The sequence below is a fragment of the Habropoda laboriosa genome, unplaced genomic scaffold (assembly GCF_001263275.1).
Source record: "Habropoda laboriosa isolate 0110345459 unplaced genomic scaffold, ASM126327v1 scaffold10, whole genome shotgun sequence".
NCBI lineage: Eukaryota > Metazoa > Arthropoda > Insecta > Hymenoptera > Apidae > Habropoda > Habropoda laboriosa.
In genome coordinates this window covers 32,992-38,635 of record NW_017100129.1, presented here as the reverse complement: position 1 = coordinate 38,635, position 5,644 = coordinate 32,992, and positions in this window count along the sequence as shown.

Genomic DNA, 5,644 nt, shown 5'->3' with positions numbered 1-5,644 from the left:
TAGCCAATATGGACTTAGCATCGCTAGCGTTCAATAATTCAATGAAACACTGCTAACGAATGTCAGCAGCACCCTGAGCCGGAATAGTGTGAACATAAAATTAATTAAACATTTCTATATTCTCGCAACGATGTATTTCACACAAAGACTATATCCACGTTGTCCGAACATCGTTCGCAAAAAATACGCATTCAACGATCTCACGACGAATGAGGACGCGTCGTCCTGCCGATCCTTGTCCACTTCCCGCGCAGAGCACGCCTAAGAAAACCCCAAAGGTGCAAGTCACCACCGTAAGATCTAAACCTAGCCTCAACTAACTCACTTCAATCTTCGAAACGCATTTTCTTACACGAGCTTCGGACAATTATCTCATAGAGATACACGTAAATACCTAATTGTCGCCGATTTCAGAATTCACAGGATTCGAAAGGCATGAAAAGTGTTTTCCACGTAAGAAAAAGTCACCGTTATCCTGATTGGTTTGACTTCTACGTATCGTAAGAGAATTATACATAATATAACAGTTCGTGCATCCAGTAATAAACCAACGTTGGGGAAACTCCGGTTTTAGACGCGTATCGAAAAACAGTTCCGACTTCATCGGTCTGGTTTCACGCTAATCGCGCTCAGCCTGCAAGGTTAGCAACATTCGCGGTGCGACCAGTTCTTCGATGCACTAATGTTCAGTTTGAACGTTGCGAAACTGGTGAACACGGTCGAACGATATTTTCCAGAGTGAGATTCTCGTTTCTGTTCAACAGGTGTGTGTGTGTGTGTGTGTGTGTGTGTGTGTTTGTAAATGTCCCTTTTAACACTTCAGTTCTTGTTCTAATCGGCCGACGATTAACTAGATTATCAACGACGAGATTCTTAGCTAAGATAATTTACGCGATTGTTCACACGTGAAAGGAGGCGAACTTGTTCCGATTGAAATCCTGCTAATTATACGTGTATTCGAAATTTCAGAATGTTTCTTCGTTTTAAATACCGAGCTCGGTTTAATTATAAATCGAGTAGATCATCGGTGTTGCGCAAAGTGAATTTTACGCAATTAAGAGAAACACTCTCTGAGCGAGACGTGATTAAATGTTTCTTCTTTTCTGGTACGGTTATAGGAATTGTTTGATTGTTCTATTTATAGCGAGTATTTTGCATGAGTAAGTGGAACGAGATAATCGACGTAACTCGGTCTAACCAGGAAGAAAGGCACGGATGCTGGAATTGCAAATTTTACGCTGCAAGAAAACACTCGCGGAAATCCCTTTTCTAACTGATTCACGTAATCGTTGTCGCTTTCTTTGCTACCTGATGCTCCTTTGTCTGCTCTTGTTTTGCTCCGATTTTATGTAAATTCCGTCGTAATCGAATTACCAGGAAATTAGGCGTGTTGTGTCATGCGAGCAACTCCCTGAATCATCGTGGAATATTTTTTTGTTTTTTTCCGTTTCTTATTTTCTTGGAGAATCCGGTTTCAGAGATAGAATCTTGTGACACTTTCTCCGGTGAGAAGGATGACTTCCTGCTTGTGGAACTGGAGAAGGCTTGCTTGATGGGAAGTTGCTGGAAAAATAACTGTCGGATGCGCTTTGTGAAAGAGTACAACGATCTGTCATACGGTAATGAAGAACGAACAGGATTATTATACCGTTAAAAAATCCTTAGGAGATTAGGTCAAGGAGCTCGTGTTAGCATCCATTGATGTCGAAACCGGTCGGAATATATTTTAGAACGTACGAGGAATTTGTTTCGGGGACAAGCCTTGCCTCTTGACGACAATTTATCGGTTGTGGATGTTGTGTAATTGACAAATTCAGGAATGCAGAAATTTCAAAAGAAAAATTCGAAAATTTAAGAATTTTGAAGTTTAAAAATTCAAATATTCAGAAATTTTTTAATTTTAATGTTCGAAAGTTTGAAAATTGAGAGCTTCGCAATTTTAAATAATCAGACATTTGAAAGTTCCGAATTTCAATGATTCAAAAATTCGAAAATTCCGAAGTTCCAAGATTCTAAGGTTAAAATATTCAAAAATTCAAAATTTCAGAAGCTGAGTATTCGAAAATTCGAAAATTCAAAAGTTTAAGGATTCAAAAGTTCCAATGCCCCAAAATTCAGAATTTTAGAAATTTAAATATTCAAAAATTCGGAAATTCCAAAGTCCAAAGATTCAGAAATTCGAAAATTCCAAAGTTCTAAGATTCAAAAATTCGAAAATTCCGAAGTTCCAAGATTCTAAGGTTAAAATATTCAAAAATTCAAAATTTCAGAAGCTGAGTATTCGAAAATTCGAAAATTCAAAAGTTTAAGGATTCAAAAGTTCCAATGCCCCAAAATTCAGAATTTTAGAAATTTAAATATTCAAAAATTCGGAAATTCCAAAGTCCAAAGATTCAGAAATTCGAAAATTCCAAAGTTCTAAGATTCAAAAATTCGAAAATTCCGAAGTTCCAAGATTCTAAGGTTAAAATATTCAAAAATTCAAAATTTCAGAAGCTGAGTATTCGAAAATTCGAAAATTCAAAAGTTTAAGGATTCAAAAGTTCCAATGCCCCAAAATTCAGAATTTTAGAAATTTAAATATTCAAAAATTCGGAAATTCCAAAGTCCAAAGATTCAGAAATTCGAAAATTGCAAATGTTAAAAAATTCAACACTTAAACTCTTGAACTCTTCTACCAACATTAACCAAACGCCTCCTCTCTACCCAAACGACAACTCCACTATTCCCCCCATCGCACAAAATATTTCTATCGGCCTCGCGTACAACAAAGAACTGTGAAATCATTTTCCGCGTGGATCACGTACATACGCAAGGATCGATGTCGAAACTGTAACGCGGAGCGTTTGTAATCGAAAGCTGTAAATATTAGTTTTACATAACTAGACGGTGTTCCAAAGTTCCTAGAACGTTGTGACGTCATCGCGCGTGCCTCGCAACTCCGTATATTAACTACAATCCAAGCGGCGACCTAATGACAGCTATAAAAGTTTCCATAAATTTCCCTCACTGCTCGATCATTCTCGATTAATAGGAGATCACTCGCTATATGATAAACGACACCATATTCAAACCTGATCCTTCCACAACCCAACGTCCACCATTTTGGAGAACATTTCTCCGTACGATATAAAACCCAATCTACCAGGAATTTCGTTCAGAAATTCGACTTTACAACAAGACATCGAACGCTGGCTATTAATTACCAACCTTGCACTTTTTCTCACATTCCGCACCGCCAATTACCAACAAGTCCCTGGCGCTAACCACTACGAACCACAGGCTAAAAGTTTCTACTTATCAGCCACCGTCAACTTCTCCAACCGAGAAGAAATGTTCAGCGATGATCAGTCGACGTACCATACCGCGTTGCGCCATTTAAAATTCTACGATTAACATACAATCGCGAGTACTTTAGAGATTTAGTAATACTGGATCTAGCGTCACCGCGTCGAAAGCGGCCCCGATGCACAGAAATATGAAGAGAAAAAAAGTGACTCAACCTCGTTTTGTAAGAATATCGACGCTAGTCCTTGGCCCGTTCGCCGGCCTCTGGAGCAGAAACACGGGAGGAACACTTCTCCGTTATTATTCACCTTCGAACCCTCTCGTCCAATTACCTCCTCTAATTATCATCTTTACCGCGATAGAACCGGTCGTTGATTATTTATCAAGAGCTACCCGACGACACGCACTACCCGCGGACCGTGTTCGACCCTGAAAAATTCATTAGAGAACGAAACCGACGGAGGCAGGCAAGGTCGCGATGCGATCCATTAGAATCGACGAGGATCGTTGGAACTTTCGTGACGGGAATAACGAACGAGCGTAGAGACGTTCAGTGAAGTGAACTGTTTTTGCTCTCGAAGTGATATAAAATTCTGCACGAAGACTTAATATCGTTACATATTAATAATAAAAGCGGAAGTGTTAGACAGAGTTGTCCCCCGAGGAATTACATCCAGATCTTAAACTGGCGCGATGTGTTTGTTTCTTTTTCTTTACGACGGTTTCTTTAGGTTTCCTATTCCGGGGCTCTGGATCCTGGAAATGGTTACGTGGCGAACTGGTGCGAGCGTTTATAATACCGCAATAACGAAAATAGGTGATCGAACACACGCACAGGTTTCCGTGGCCACCGAATTACATAAATCGATCGAACGATCAAGGTGGGATTGGGTAGAGTAATACAGGAATCGATCGATCCTTGAGTCGATCGAGGGACATTTTTTATTTTTATTCGTTTCAAGGAGGATTTCCAATGATATTTCTCGCGTCTTATTTGTCGGTGTAACGTAATTGTTGGTGGAATTAATGATGGAATTTATTCTACTAGATCAAGTATTTCTGAAGGAAAGAGAAAAAAAAAATGGGATGGAATCTAGAAGAAGATGATTCAGCGTGTAGACGGTGTTGATCGTTTAAGTGGAAAATCGAATGAAAGTGGAATCAAAGCCTGGATGAAAGTAGAAATTGCGTAACGTCGAAAGTTACTCAAGTGATACTTTTGATAAAAGTCCAATGAGCTATTAACCTTTTCACTGCTGTCGGCGGTTATAGGCGATTTGAAAATTTTCTTCACGGCTATGGGCGTTTTGAAAATTTTCTCGCATTGTGTTCTTGAGGCTATAGGCGTTTCGAATATTTTCTCGCGCCATGTCCTTGGCGCCTATAGCCGTTTCGAAAATTTGCTCGCCCTATGCTCCTGATGGCTATAGTCGCTTTGAAAATTTTCTTGCACTGTGTCCTTAGCGGCTATAGGCGTTTCGAATATTTTCTCGTACTGTAACCTTGACGGCTATAGGCGTTTCGAATATTTTCTCGCACTGTGTCCTTGACGGCTATAGGCGTTTTGAATATTTCCTCGCCCTATGCTCTTGATGGCTATAGTCGCTTTGAAAATTTTCTTGCACTGTGCCCATGAAGCTTATAGGCGTTTCGAATATTTTCTCGTACTGTGTCCTTGACGGCTATAGGCGTTTTGAATATTCCTCGCCCTATGCTCTTGATGGCTATAATCGCTTTGAAAATTTTCTTGCATTGTGTCCTTAGCGGCTATAGGCGTTTTGAATATTTTCTTGCACTGTGTCCTTGAGGCTATAGGCGTTTCGAATATTTTCTCGCGCCATGTCCTTGGCGCCTATAGCCGTTTCGAAAATTTTCTCGCCCTATGCTCCTGATGGCTATAGTCGCTTTGAAAATTTTCTTGCACTGTGCCCATGAAGCCTATAGGCGTTTTGAATATTTTCCGTAACCTTGACGGCTATAGGCGTTTCGAATATTTTCTCGCGCTGTGTTCTTGGCGCGTTTTAGCACACTTTCGCCTTAATTTAATCCTTAATTTTTGTCCATTGCGTATTTCCACCTTAATCTTTAAACGATAAATCATAAAATTTGAACTTTGAATTTGAAAATAAAAGATTTTACCGCCGAAATTGAACATCTACCGTCTGTCACATACTAAAATCTTCCACATCGGAAGGGTTAACTATTTTATGTTATAAAACAGTACTCAGAGTTTCAATTTCTTATTACTCCGTTACATTGTCCATTGTGTTTCGTTGAATTTTTACATAGAATCAAGTCTCTCGGTTACCCTGTCCTAATTTCAAATCGACTCCTCGATTAGAGGATTCTCAGTTTC